Source organism: Lipotes vexillifer, unplaced genomic scaffold (assembly GCF_000442215.2).
Source record: "Lipotes vexillifer unplaced genomic scaffold, Lipotes_vexillifer_v1.1 scaffold66, whole genome shotgun sequence".
NCBI lineage: Eukaryota > Metazoa > Chordata > Mammalia > Artiodactyla > Lipotidae > Lipotes > Lipotes vexillifer.
Genome location: NW_006788130.1, coordinates 649,923 through 666,189, shown reverse-complemented (window position 1 = coordinate 666,189; position 16,267 = coordinate 649,923). Strand labels below are relative to the sequence as shown.

Genomic DNA, 16,267 nt, shown 5'->3' with positions numbered 1-16,267 from the left:
CCCGTATCCCCTGCATCGGCAGGCGGACTCTCAACCACTGCGCCACCAGGGAAGCCCTGGAATGGATTTATTTTTATTTCCTTGTTTAGGCAGTAACTTCATGCACTCAGTCTGTTCTGGGAAGTTCTCAGACACTATTTTTCTGCAACTTCCTCTCTTTTTCTATTCCTTATTCTCAGTCTATTCTATGCCGCTCAACTTATTTTCCATATTTTTATCTCTGTTTTCTCTATAGCTTATTTTGATTTCTTTCCTCAATTTTATCTTCTGGTACACTAAGTTTTCTTCAGCTTTAATAAGGCTTCTCTTAGTTTTCCAATGCCTTTTAAATACTTTGTCTTTATAAGGTCCATTATCTTCTTTTTCAAATTTCATTTTTTCCGGAGTAATTTATAACTGTCGTAAGGTTTTAAGATGTGTTATTTTCTTTAATGATTTAAATATATTTATTAAAAATCTAAACCTGGTTCTAATATCGTTATAGGTACCAATATGGTGCATATCTACTCTTTTCCTTTTGCTAGACAACTTGAGAGATGCAGGCATTGTGATTCTAGCACATTCCCTGTAAACTTATATGACTGGCTCATTGCAAAGACATACGCATCTGGCATGCAGCTACTGAATTCAAAACTGTCCACTCTTCACCTCTTCTATCCCCAAAGCAGAGAGTTAGAATGAGTTTGCTTGTACCTTTTAGGGATCACACTTCATCTTGAGAGACTTGCTACAAACTCGTATTTGTTCTATTATTCTGCAATACAACTTAAGATGTAAAACCTAGTGTTTCCACCATTCCAAAAACATCCTGAATCCCTGAGTTGATTACATCATGCTGATAGAACTTGGATAACAGAAAGTTGTAGATAATATAGGTTTATTTTAAGGTATATGCATATTAAGGTATAAGAGATAAATTCAAGAAGGCAGAATTTGTGACCTCAGTGAAGATTCTGGAAAGGCATGTAGCTCTACTTTGCAAACCCTACTACAAGGCATGGTAGTCTAATATCACAGATAATGTAGTTGATTTCCATATTCACATAGGTTTTCTAGGACCTATATATAGATAAACACAGAAGGCATCCACTCATTCAACAAATACTAACAATCACTTATATTTCTGGCAGGGGCAGATTTACTGTGAAATTTATGAAACTTAAGCTTCAGGTTCTATCATTTTGTGCAGTAAAGAGTTTAACTTTGCCCAAGGCAAGGCCTGGACTTTGCCCTTGGCTATTGTGAGACAATCTCTAGGCCCATGGAATTTTCTACTTGATAAAATTATCTTTGCTTACATGAGGGCCTTAGGCCAATAAAGGCAGTCTGACAATGATATCTCTGGGTCATGCGGTATTAGCTCCACATCTGGAAGGGCTAGAGGCTTAGATTAGCCACATGGGCAGTCATCCATGTCTTCGTGACAGAGCCCCAATAAAGACTCTGGATCCCAAAACTCAGGAGAGCTTCCCGGATTGCCAATACTCCATGACTACTGTCACATTCTGTTGTCAGGAAAGTCATCACTGTCTGTGACTCCACGGGGAGAGAATAAGTGGAGACTCCAAATGTGGAACTTTCCTGAACTCTGCCCCATGTGTCCCTTCCCTTCACTAATTCATTGTAATAAAGCATAACGGTGAGCATTAAGCTTTCAGTGAGATCTGTGAGTCCTTCTTGCAAATTACTAAAACTAAAGGTGGTCTTGGGACACCCAAGCATTGGTATCAGAAGTGAGGGTGAGATTGTGGACTGTTTCCTACCTTTGCACACTTTCATGGAGCCCTTCCCCTTTCAGAGACCTTAGTATGGTGTTTGTTTCTGTAAAATTTGCAAAATATTTTTACACAAATTGGTTAAGATTGCTATATTTTTCTAACTTGCCTTCCCCTCCATGATACTATATGCAGGAGGGTCCACAGGAAAGTTGGAGTTAGTTCAAGTGAAATGGAGTTTGAGGATATGTTTACTTGGGATTCAGTGTATTTTGTAGTCTCTCCTATGAAAAGGTAAATTATTGCTAAGCATTTAGGGTTTAAATGACTCTCAGGACGTTTCCTTCTACTTAGTGTGCTGTGTCACCTGGTGTTATTTCATTTATGTGGAAAGTCAGAGGTTTTAGCATAGTATGTATGTGTCTTATGCTACCTGGTACCGGAAATATGAATAGAGGGAAAAACTTGATTTGAAATGTTTAGTTGTGAGAAAGCAGTGTGTAAAAATTTCTCCTAATCTTCACACTTATAAACTTTTTAAGTGGAATATTCATTTCTTACCAATACTTAGCAAAAACAAGAATCAAAACATCATAATCTTGATTACATACTCTATAATGATAAATGTGTGAGATAGTGCTTTTTATTTTTCATTTTTGATAGGAAACCACAAGGAAAATTCACCAGAATTCCTGTGTGTGCAAGGCACTGAACTTTAACAGCACAAACACTGATTTTATCTGTTACAGCTAAAATTTGAAAACCAAAAATGCCTGAGAGAAATTTTCCCAAATTTAATAATATTAAAAACTTACTTGACATCAACAAAAACTAGTTGTGAAACTTTTGGAATTGATCTGCATGTAAATCATGATAAAAAATATTTGATCAAACATATTAGAAGAAAGACTACCTTAACTTACTTTTCTCAGGATGGAAATAATCTTCCAAAATCATTTTTATAGGAAGAGGCAATCAGAGTATAAAGCAAAAATTAAGGATACATATTACAGAAGTATTTCAGAATGATGAGAGATTAAACTTATTTTTTGATTACGGTAATGATTTTGATATTTGCCAAATTTATGTTTGGTGTGACAGTATTTCTAATTGGAAATAAATGCATACTTTGTAACTTAATTTTGTATGTTTAAGAGTGTATTCTTCTTAAAAAAGCATCCCTACTTATTGAAGGTTCAGGCCTGACAAAATGTGTACCATTCTAGATATCCACTCTAGAATGACACCAGGACTTTGTAAAGTATATTGACTGTGATATGAAGCTCTTAAGGTACTAATAATATGGCATTATGTATAAATCTTAATATTACTGAGAGAACAGTAATTTCAGTGACCACTGTTACCTATTGTCCTGACTAGAAAGATAGACTTCTCATACAGGGGAGAGAATTTGTTGTACTAGTATGTAGCATTTGCCTAATAAACACTGCTGAATGAGTCAATTTGATGAATTATTTTTCTGTCACCATTCACACAGTTCTTCTCTAAGAATAGAATTATAAGCATACTATAGCTTCCAGTCAAAAATTTTGAAGCGATATATGGTAATTAAATCTTCAGAAATCAACTGTCTATCCAGCAACAAGTACGGATTTAGGTTCTCTGGATTTAAATACTGGATTCTATATATGCTAGCTGTGTAACTCTGGGTAAGCTATTTAACACTTTTACTTATATATAAACATGGGATACATAACCATTTAGACTACAGGATGATCTTAAGGTTTAAATGAAGTGATGAACACTGTATTTCACATGGGTAATTTCCAGATATTTTATGTATTCCCTATATATTTAGGCTGATGCTGTTTTTTCCTTCTGCAATATTTTTCATAGTTCTATTATTTCTTCCTTTTTATCAATCTTCAAAGCATGGAGATTTATCTAAGCTTAAAGTTTTTGAAAAAGATATCCTTTTTGTAACATATTTGATTGTTCTTTCTGCATATTGAAATTGTACCCATATAGGGTATATCAATGGGGATAATTCTTGTGCAAATTTTAGCTGAAATTACTATGTGATATAGCTTTCCTGTAGAATTCTTCTGATGAGGAATGATACTCTCTTATCCTGCCCCATTATCTGAGCCTTTTCTAATCAGATAGAATTTGATCTTTGACATTTATTTTATGAAGGCTTTTCTTAACTTTTCTGAAATCCTAAAATTCAACAATTCATTCCATTTTGTCCTTTGTCATTTCATTTTCAATTGTCTTCTGAAAGCTATAGCCTCCTGCTAGAAAAAGGGGAGGAAAAAATATATATGAAAGTCACAAATATGGCAGTGGGTTTGTGGATAGGAATGTAGAAAAAGTGAATAAATATCCCAAGAAGGTGCATCTATGCAAAGAGGTACAAATTCCCAGGTATCTAGTTTGTGAAACACTTGCATTTCTGAGCCAGGGGACAAATAATCAGGGGAGCCTTTCCCTGGCTCTTTTTTGTTTGTTTGTTTGTTTGTTTGTGGTACACGGGCCTCTCACTGTTGTGGCGTCTCCCGTTGTGGAGCACAGGCTCCGGATGCGCAGGCTCAGTGGCCATGGCTCACGGGCCCAGCCACTCCGCAGCATGTGGGATCTTCCCGGACGGGGGCACGAACCCGCGTCGCCTGCATCGGCAGGCGGATTCCCAACCACTGCCTCCCTGGCTCTTTAACAATCCTGCTCTGTTGCTGTGAGTATAGTACATAAATTTCATTTTTGTTGGTAGTAGAACTTCCACCTAGTGCTTACAAGGAGCTTTTGATGATGTTTACATTGATCCTGAGGTATTATTTCCTAAGCCTAAGATTTATACATAAAAACAGAAGTCTTGAGCCTGTATCTTAACAGTATACTGGGTAGAATTTGGAGGTAGTTTTGACCTCTAAGGAGTAATCCATAACTAAGTTTGTCCATGCAAAATGAAGAAAAGTGTAGTCAAGTTATGGTAAAGGAAGGTAGGACAATTCATATTCATAAAATACCACTTGTGTTTTAGACACAATATACATAAATTCTTTCCACAAAATTTTCATTAAATCCTCATTATCCTCTAAGGAAAGTGTCATTCTTTCAAATTTACATAAAAGGAAGCTAAATAGATTGGCCTAAATCACATAGCTTTTAAGTTCTGGTGTTAGAGTCTGACACTAAGTAACTGTTGTGCTAAAAGTAAACATTAGAATGTTGCAGGGAAGCAAGTCAGTAATATTGAGAACAGAAAGCACTGAAAATGATAGACCATAAGTTGTAACCTTGCTAGGAAGGAATATTTAGACAGCTCACAGTGGTGTTAACATTTAAACATTCAACATAAACGCTGCCTCCCAAAAAGACATTAAACTTAAACTCTATTGCCCCTACTCTCAAAAATGATATAATATTTTCAAAGAATTTCATATTAAATTGCTATGTTTTTAATCAAAGTATGAGAATACCTTGGAGATTACAATAATTTCAACAAATTTTCTTTACTTCATAAAACTGTTTTCATGTTTCCTCCTTTAAAAACAAATTTGAATGCTATATGAAGTCTGTTTTCTAATGCAGAACCTTTTCAAAGGATGATCTCCCAGGGAGAAACAGCTCCAGGAAGCAATCAACCTTTCTATTTCAGGCAATCTACATTCATGCTTTGGTATAGAGAGGGGCAGATGCATCATCTCCCTGAAGTACCTGAAATAGAGGCTGAAGAAAATATTTAGATTCCCCTAAGACACTCATATGAAGTCACAATATAAAATTGGTATAATTTCTCCTTGTTGTTTTTCTTCTAAATTTTTAGGCATTATATTACAACTGCTGAAATATATTGTAAATAGTGAATATACTGTAAATAGTAAATATATTGTAAATAGTGCAAGAAAAAAAAACCCGCAATGTTATGAAAGACGAACTTAAACTTTTTTCCCTAACTCAACCCCATCTGTCTGAGATTGTCAAGGTGCATAAACTAGGATATCTGATATTATTTCCTATTCCATGAGCATTTAAAAACAATGTATACATGTACATAAAGAAGTGTAACTTAAAGATCTTTTTTCACTATGAAAATGCTTTACTGGTGGCTTCTGTACAGCATGTGATGTTAAGACAGAAAGAAGGGCAAGTGCCCAGGCAGGGTGACATGGCTATCAAAGAACAGGCTGTGAGTGAAGAGTTCACATAACTTCCGTGCTTTCCAGGTAGCTGACAGCTCCAAGCCACCTCCTCAAACTCAGCCTCATACTCAGCCATGGGGTCCTGGTACTGCTGGTGCTCGGACACCAGGTAGTTCACCTTGCTCTCAGCCTCAGTGTACTCCATCTCCAGTGCAGGAAGGCCTTGCACCTGAATATGGCCGTGAACTGCTCCCAGATGGCTTGAACAGCTCCAGGATGGAGGGCGCTCTTGCCAGTGAAGGTGGCCAGCATTTTTAGCCCCTGGGGTAGGATGTGACAGACAGCTGTTTTCACATTGTTGGGAATCCACTCCACAAATTAGCTGCTGTTTTTGTTTTGGATGTTAAGTGTCTGCTCATTCACCTCCTTCATGGACATGCAGCCCCTGAATGTGGCTCTTTTTATACTTTTATGCCTTTAAACAGGATTTCACTGTTATTTTAATATGGTTTCTGTTCACTTTATTGTAATTCGGTTGTGATGTATTTAATTTTAATTTTATTACTATCACTATTTGTTACACTGTAAAATCATCATTTCCAGAGGCTTATTTCCAATATGATATGATATGAAAATATTTTTTAAAAAATATTTATACAAAGCAAATAGTAAAAAATATTGTACAATTTCTAATGTTTTTTTTTTACTAGAATCTGTATGTTGGAGACATACAAAAAGAATTATATATATATGCAATTTACTGTTTTTTTTTCATATTTCTCTCTTAGCCTTCAAGGTAGAACCTCCAAACTAATAAACAAAAGTCATGATATAGAACTTTAGAACTGTATCTAATATTCTTCTAAGTATATTTATTGAGTTATTCAATTCAATTCTGACATTTTAGCTGTAGGATTTTTATTTGATTATTTTTTCTAAATTTTCAGTTTTCTGCCAAATGTTTCATTTTTTTTCTTTTAATACGTTGTCTATATTTATTGTGGCTATTTTGATCTTGTTTGGCTATTAAATTATCTGCATCTACTTTGGATCTGTTTATATTTTTTGTATCTTCTTTGGGTTTACAGTCAGTACAGTCTGCAGATTTTCTCTTTATTTTTGATTAAGTGGAAAATATTTTTATGGGAAAAAAGGTAGAGATTTTTGAGGCCTCAAATTGTACCATCTTCCTCCACAGATTTATTTTTGCTCCTGGCATGCCTCTTGGCTTCGCAAGCCCAGATCATCACAAAACAGGAGTCAGCAAACTTTGTGTAAAGAAACAGAATATATTTAGGCTTTGTGTGCCATGAGACAATTTCCTCAACAATCTGAGCAACAGTTTTTGCCAAAAGGCTAAAAGTTTTTTCTACATTTACATTTAAAATATTAAATGTAAAATATTACTAAATGTAAATATTATTCTTAGCTTGTGAACTGTACACAAATAAGTAGTGGGTCCAATTCGGCCTGAGGACCATTGTTTTTCATATTTGCCTTATAGCAAAAATTAAGATGCTTCTAAACTGGGGTTTAGACCTTGCAAGGGTTGGCTTTTATCCACTTCACCCTGACTCATAGAATAAAGCTTTGTGGTCCTACACTAAAAATGGATTGGTTAACAGGGCACTTCTCTTTGTTATGCCTTCATTTCCAATTTTTTTTCCACCAGTTCTCTTGAGTCTGTTGTCAACATATTTGCTCAGCTACATGATCTCTTATGAACTACTTTAAGAATTCGAAATTGATTTCAGGGAAAATGTAAAACTTAGCTACCTTCTCTGGTCTTTCTTATTATCTTCCCCAGGTAAACCCCCAATGCATTATTAGCACTGATGCAATCAAACAAATTGTTTGTATGTTTTAATATTTAGCCTGATTGTTCTAATTGTTCTTGGAGGGACAATAACAGAAGCAACCTTTTTTTCCTGTGGACGGAAATAAAAATAGCCAAGTACACTTATTCTTCACAGGGGAAAGAACCTCTCACATAGATCATTTTATGCTAATAAACTTCTACTGACTCACTTCAAGATTTCACCAAATATCTGAGAAGAAATTTAAATATTACTATACTTATAATTAGGAAAACATAAAATAGATAACCCACACTTATTCTGGGCTCCCCAAACCCTTCACAATTAAGATAACTATCTATTTTCTTAAACATTAGACAAACATCTCCCCCTCCTCCTTACTCACAAAAATATTCATGTACTTAGACACATATGAAGCCATCCAAATTCGGGGATGATTATATATTGTCTTAAAATATGTATCTTTGCATATTTACTAATCGTAAGTGAAACTATTAGGCATGCCCTCAAAATAAAATGATCAGTCAGTAATAACCAAGATTTGTATGCTCACAGAGTGGTTATATTTCCTAAAAGTCTCATTTAGAACCCACGTAGTTGAGAGCTCATTTTGCTATTATTTTTCCAATAACTAGTCTTCAGCTTTTCTTACCCAACTCTAGTTTGTATTTTAATAAAATTTCTTTCTAAGTGTCCTCCATTATATTGTTGTAGATTTTACCATTCTCTCCAGGACAGAGATACATATGTATTAATCTGTTTTAATAAATATCTCTCCTAAACTGACTGAATCTATTGAGCCACCATGCTTAATCAATTGGCAGACTGTTGCAACAAAGCACTGGCTGGAATTGATATGTCAGCTAAATAATTTTAATTATTTTACTTAAGTCATAATTACAGACCATCATATTCTTTAATTATCACAGTCAGTATCCAGATCAGAGTGTACTTGAGTTTTTTAATTTCATCATCTAACGTAAGGCAAAGACATTATAGTATTTATATCTGCATGAAATCTGAACTCTGTAAATATTCTTTTTCTAAATTCTTTGATCTCCTAATCACAGTTGATAGAGGAAATGACAGATATTGATTAAACACTAATAGTATTTGGTAAGATGCTCTGGCTTGTATATAATAACATACTTTACTCAGACTTGGCTAGGTTCTAAAATAAGACGTGTATTATTCTCCTAAGAATTACTGCGTCTCCTTTCAAGAGGAATCTTAATATTTGTATATCTTGTTTTAATTTGAAAAATTCTTTAAATTTTGCTTATGCTAGCCCTAAGAGCTCAGACAATTATGTCCTGTGGTTTGAATCCAGCATTGCTAACTCTTTGGCAATGCATGAGCAAAAGGGGATATGACAAGAGGATTGCTCTACATCTCCCATTTTTCAAAGGATAACTGTGAATACAGGGAAGGTAAAAGGGGAATGGGGAGACTCGTTTCCAATTTTATTTATAAGTACCTCCTGATATTACTGAATAGAAATCTATAGCATAGCTTCTCAAATGGAAGGGAGGCAGTGAGGAAGTAGAGGAAGATCATTAATCAACTCTAATATTTTTTTAAACACACACAGTGGTTACTGGAGGGTTATCAACATCCAGATGGGGGAAAGGGGAGAGGGTATCATATTCGTTATTTATTAAAAAAACCTCTTAGTTGATTATCATATGCCCCAACCTAGTTAAGACTCGTTGTCCTACTAGGAGAACCAAGGGCGACTGCGTTTTTATTTCTTCTTGAAGGGACTAGATATAAATATTTATGAATAGCATTATGCAAAATAGATAAATGTCTTTACAAGGAAAAAGATCTTGATATAAATCCTTGTTAAGAAATACAGGTAGAATGATGTTGAGCAAAGTAATCTTTCTGAATCTCATAAAAATTTTTGCAATGATTACCACATGAAATTGTATTATATAGTATATATAATATATATTGAAAGTTACTATATATACATATATATAGTATTCATCACACAGTAGGAACACAATATGAAGTCATAGGATAGTTTCATCAAAATAGTTTATTAATTATTAGATTACTTCATATATATAAATATATGTATATATTTTATATATATACATACAAATATATATATTTGATGCTCATAGATTGCTTGAAGGATAGATAATGCATCTTAAAATATTCCTGGATTTTTATAATTGTTGGTGTCAAATACATGGCCATTTCCTTCTTCTGCATGGTAAGCAAATAGGGAGTTGTTTCTTTTGCTGTTAGATATAAAACATGGAATTTCTTTGGTAGCCAAGCATATGCATGAGACTCTTGTGGGTCATCGTTGAGCATGAAAGCGAAGCAGCAGGGATTGAATGTTTTTCAGCATTCACACAATCCTATTTAGAAATTAGAATTAGTGAATCTGGTCATTAATTTCTCTACTCTCCCTGCTGCTGCAGCATCTCAAGACCTGAAATCTGCTGTGTGTTAGGCAATGTCAAAAACTCCCTTACATGATGTAATGTAGTGTAATGCTTTCTCTGAGTTTTGTAATGACTTGCGTTACATTGTCTACAGAGAAATAGACTTAGTAACGTGGAAACATGGATATCTTCCCCAAATCTTAGATACTAAGAAAGAGAAGGTATTTCTTTTCACATTAACATTCTGTCAGAAAAACTACTATACACAAGTGCAAGGATTTTTTTTTTTTAGCAAATGTAAAATCTGAAAAATAAATTGGCAACCGCATACATATGAGAAATACAGACTGATTTATTAAATTATCTTTTTAAAGATAGAATATTTTAAGTATGTCATGACTTTAATATATTTAACACCAAATTCTATTTAATCCAATTAATTATATTTATTAGATGTTTAAATGAGCAAATATATTTATATGATTCTCCTAGTAGAACATTTTGCTGAATCCTGAGCAAAATACGAAAGTAAGCAGAACAACTTCTTTTCTAAAGAATGTTATGTTCCATAAGAAGAAAGGGGACATAAACAACCCACATTCAAAGGAGGGAATAAAAAATATCATGAGAGAACCCAAAGTGCTCTGGAAACTAAATGAAACAATTCCATTTTCAAGTGAATCTGTCTACACAGAAGAGACTGTGACACTCACAACTCTGATCCCCACCCTGTTTTCTGGGATGCAGCTTTTCTGTAAAGCATTCCTCTATTAAGGGGTTTTGATTTGTCCTTCAGGGTGTGCAGTGGGTTTTGTTGATGATGCCTCACTCACTCGGGAATCTATTCAAATAATACTCCCCATCTTAACAGAACGCACTTTCTAAACGATTGTAAACACACACACACACACACATACACACACACACACACACACACAGAGAAATTCACTCATAGAATATTGCCTTGGAGAATACCTTAAAAATAAGAAAAATGTTTTCATCATAATAAAAGTCACCAGGATTTGGTTTAATCTGGGAGGTTATTCCACTTGATTAATACATTTATGTCAACCAAAAAGTCTTCTACTTAGGTAGGTAAAAACATGTCTATGATCTCTATTTACTAAGATGGACTCTGGTTATGGTAAGAAGACTTTTTATGCAAATGACTACATTCCTGTTATTATTGAAGTCATGGACTTTACATTTCTATCTTTTCCACCCAATTTTGGGAAATGCAAATGCATGATAATTGACCATTTTTCACAGACAACCGTGATGTTTGTCCTATTTGTTGATTAACAGATATTTGGAGAGTATCAACATCAATTACTTGCTTCAGAGCCTTTGCCTTTCATGTTCTCACTAAATGGAGAGCTCCTCCCCCCAGAGATTCACAACACTTGTTCCTCAGCCTCTTCCAGTCTTTGCTTCCAGGTCACCTTCTCCACATGGCTCACCCTGACCACTCTTATTTTATAAGTATATCCCTTTTACTGAAATCTATCTTATTTCTCTATGCCTTATTCTCCATGACATATATCACCTCCTAACTTATTAAAAGATTGAGTCTAAAAAATTTTTGTTGTCACCACTAGAATATAAGGCCCATGCAAAAACACGTTTTATTTCCTCACAGAAGTACCCACAGATGGAGCAGGCATTTAATAAGTGTTATTTTTCAAATGGCTGAATGACATGCGACTATGGCATTGTCATAACTTTGCTCGGCAATCTGTTTCACCAAAGCCCTGTACTCTGATAATCTTGTAAGGAGCATATCTCTGTGATGCCAACTCCCACCACTGACATCCTGCTCATATTGTGAACACATTAATTATCTCAAGCCAATCACACAGGTCAAATGGTGAAGCAAATACTCCCCTTATATACTGAAAGAATAATGCATAATCGAAAAGAGTTTATTTTTTGCAGAAAGTGCACAGATAAAAGAGAAGGTAGAAGGTATTCAATAAATAAATCCTCTCACACACAGCTAAGATGAACTAAAGAACTAGTTAAATGGGCATCTTTTCACAGCTTTTATTTCAAAGATGGACATACAATATGCAATTTAAAAAAATGTGAATAAGCCAAAATGACGGTAGTTTTTCATCTTTGTAATTTTTGGGGGGGGTTTATTTTTCCCCCTGTTTTCACTGCATTTATCCTATTTCTTTTTTGTGATATTGATTTCTTCAATCACTTCATTCGGTAACTTCCACTCAGAGAAAACTGCCCATTTACAGTGCTTTGATGGTGCTTCATTCTGCAGATGGTATCAACAAAGCTGATAAATTGCTTTTGAAAAATCTATTTGACAATTTAGCACATCACTATTTCAGTTACAGATGTTTCCATTTCTAGTCTACCATTTCTTACAAAAATATGTTTGAGATTAAAATAATTACTGAAAACAAGTGTCAGAATTACCATGTGGATGGCACCCATCTCAAAAAGCTCACAGGTCTAATGATAGATGTTACTAATCTAAAGATCTAGAGCCAATCAATGTACCTAGTACTCCAGACAGCTATATATGCAAAACTCATTTGAAAAATGTGTCACTGGGGAATTCCTTGGCAGTCCAGTGACCAGGATTCCATACTTTTCTACTGAGGGCCTGGGTTCAATCCCTGGTGGGGGAACTAAGATCCCACAAGCCATGAGGCATGGCTAAAAAAAGAAAAATGTGTCAGTTTATAAATACATAACATTAGGCATTCTTCTAATATTTTAGAAGAAATATATACCTCCTATATTTCTAATTACCAAAAGAGCAAAATTTTCCAGTAGAAGCTTGAATATAGTATATATTATTCATATATATGTACATCTATATATAATGTGTATATATAAAATGTACATATGAACAGAATATGTATACTATATATGTTGTATAGTATATATATACTACATACTATATATTACATATACTATACATACTAAATATACAGTCTCATAACCACCTCAAGGCCCTCAATTTCCTCCCCTTACTAGAATCAGACATGATTATTTTTCTGGGTTATTATCCCTCACTGGATTTCACCTTTCCCCTGTCATTAATCCATCTCATCCAATTTTTCTTAAGTTCTCATCCCTTTTACAATCCATGTTTGCTGTCACTTACCCAGCCAATTCCCTCTCTGAATCAGTCCTATCTTTTGTTTTCTGTGTTTTTAATACTAATATTGTGTACATTTAGAGACACATATGTACAATGATAACAATTAGCAGTGGCATTTTAGGTAACAGATTTTAATTTGTAAAAATTTTACTTGCATTTTATATTTTCACTAATAACCTTTATTTTTTTTGTCATCAATGGAAGGGCCCTAACTGGTAACAGAACCTTAACATTCCTTCATATATGACACTCCCACTCTTTTCTAGCAGATATCTTTGCTTTCTAGTTCTCAGGGTAAGTGGGAGACATCAAGATTAAGTCTTCAAAATTGTGGGAAATACAACTCCTTTTTTACTCTGAAAAGAACTCAAAGTGAGTCATTGTTCTTTGAAGATTGCTTTGTGCTATTTTTGTCTTCTGCAAGTCTTGCTTTGTGATATCCAGCACATTAGAATAAATAAAGGCTCACAACTACAAAATAAATGTTTATATTCTCCAGACTCTTCTTTTTACCCCCTGAAAGAATATTTAGCAGGAATCCTGAAAGAATATTTTATCAGGAATGATAGAAAATAAAAATAAATTTGGAATAACTTATATTTCTTATTTCTATTATACCATTGTGTCACCACCAAAATTCTGCTAATATATAAAAATGTATTTAATTTAATTATTGTTTATAGAATATCAACATATACCTATAAAATAGTCATTTCTCATTTAAGACTTACCAGATATACAACAATCACTTAGCAGAACGTCCTAAAAAAAAATCTATGTCATAATCTGAAGCATCTAATCGAAAGTTTATGCAAACACTGGTCACTCCTTATATATAGGTATCTAAAACTTTCCTTCAGTACTTAATAAAATGAAACTAAACATTCATTTTGCCAATATTTGATGCTCTGTCAAGTCATTAAGTGTTGCCAACAGGATGTTATCTATATCTGAATATAAGTCTAGACTGCTGATACTGTATGTCGTTCAAGGTTAGACTCTGTACATTTAAGATTACTGATCTTGCATTTATTTTTACTGAAGTTAGGATTTGGTATCAAACAGGTTTATTACTATCATAAATTAAATGTTCATAAAACTGTAGGTGCTATAAAGTTACAGGAATAGGTGGATGATCAAATGATGTTGGAGTTTTCCACTTTTCTTAAGATTTTTAAAATGAGGACCACATATCAATTTTAGTTAGTAAAATTGTGTTGCAAACTTGTTTGCAACACAAATTAATCTACCTTAATATTTACCATATTTATTACAAAATGTTCTCCTTTGATTATCACTTAATTTAAAAATGCTTATGGGTATAAATTATACAACCTGTTACAAGAACGTTATACAGGAACTAAAATGGCCTTTACTCAGAGTTGGCAACAATTCAATTAATGCCAAGAATGGGAAAAGGAACACTATAAAATATCATCATTAGTGGATTAAAGACTTAAATGTAAGATCTGAAACTGTACAACTCCTAGAAGGCAAAATGGGGAAAAACCTTCTGGATGTTGGCCTTGGCAATTATTTCTTGGACATGACACAAAAAGCACATGCAATAAAGGCAAAAATAGACAAATGGAGTTATATCAAATTAAAAATTTTCTGCATAGCAAAGGAAACAAGCAACCAAATGAAATGGCAACCTGTGGAATGTGAGAAAATATGTGCAAACCATATATGCAATAAAATAATATACAAAATTATAAAGAACTGCTATAACTCAATAGCAAACAAGAGCAACAACAAATAACCTAATTTAAAAATAGGCAAAGTAAATAAATACACATTTCTCCCAAGAAGACATATGAATGATCAACACATATATGAAAAAATGTTCAGGGTTTCCCTGGTGGTGCAGTGGTTGAGAGTCCGCCTGCTGATGCAGGGGACGCGGGTTCATGCCCCGGTCCGGGAGGATCCCACGTGCCGCGGAGCGGCTGGGCCCGTGAGCCATGGCCACTGAGCCTGCGCGTCCGGAGCCTGTGCTCCACAACGGGAGAGGCCACAGCAGTGAGAGGCCCGCATACCGAAAAAAAAAAAAAAAAAAAAAAGTTCAATATCACTAATTTTCAGGGAACTTCAAATCAAAATTACAATGAAATATCACTCCACAGCTGTTAGGATGACTTTTATTAAGAAAATAACAGATAATGGTGAGGATACGGTGAAAGTGAACACTTATACACTGCTGGTAGAAATTTAAATTGATACAGCCATTATGGAAAAGAGTACGGAGGTTCCTCAAAACAACAACAATAACGACAACAATAACAAAAACAAGAAAATAGAACTACCATTTGAGCCAGCAGTCCCTGGGTATATAACCAAAAGAATGGAAATCAATATCTTAAGTGTTTTCTGTACTCCTATCTCATTGCAGCATTATTCACAATAGCCAAGAAATGAAAGCAACCTAAGTGTCAGTCAACACATGAATGGGTAAAGAAAATGTGGTATATACATACAATGGAATATTATTCAGCCATATAAATGAATGAAAACCTACCTTTTGTGACAATATGGATGAACTTGGAGAAGACTGTGGTACGTGAAATAAGTTAGACACAGAAGGACAAATACTACATGATATCCCTCATATAAGAAATCTAAAATAGTTAAATTCATAGAAGCATGGCTGAGAGGGATGGCAGAACTCATGTCCTATAAGATCATATGTCTGGGGATGTTAGGAAGAAGGATGGCATCAGTAATTCAGCTCTGATTTGTTTTTTAAGGGAACTCATTAAGAGTTTCTCTATTTCAGGTGAAATGTTATCACACAGTGGCTGATGCAAACACAATTATCTGCAGTGTTGCAGCATATTGGATCCTCTCAATATTAAGAAATGAGTTATAATTTATTCTCAAGCTGGTACATTTTGGCTGCCTTCCACTTATTTCCGGAAGATAAGATGTGCACAGTGAATACGTACTGGTATCAATTATTGTCCTAAATGCATTAGGGAATGTGACATCACTCCTTTCTGCCTGATTCAAGGGAGTTCTCATTGTAGCTCTATTAAAATGTTGGGGGTGGGTCATAGAAAAAACACCCTCGGTGTGATATAGAGTTTATATATTGAATTGTCTA

At 34.4% G+C, this 16,267-nt stretch overlaps 1 pseudogene; it reads left to right on the top strand.

Moving 5' to 3' along the window:
- LOC103086185 (40S ribosomal protein SA pseudogene) overlaps positions 1–6,136 on the top strand; it is a 14,613-nt pseudogene extending 8,477 nt beyond the window's left edge.
- Positions 6,137–16,267: the final 10,131 nt, after the last annotated feature.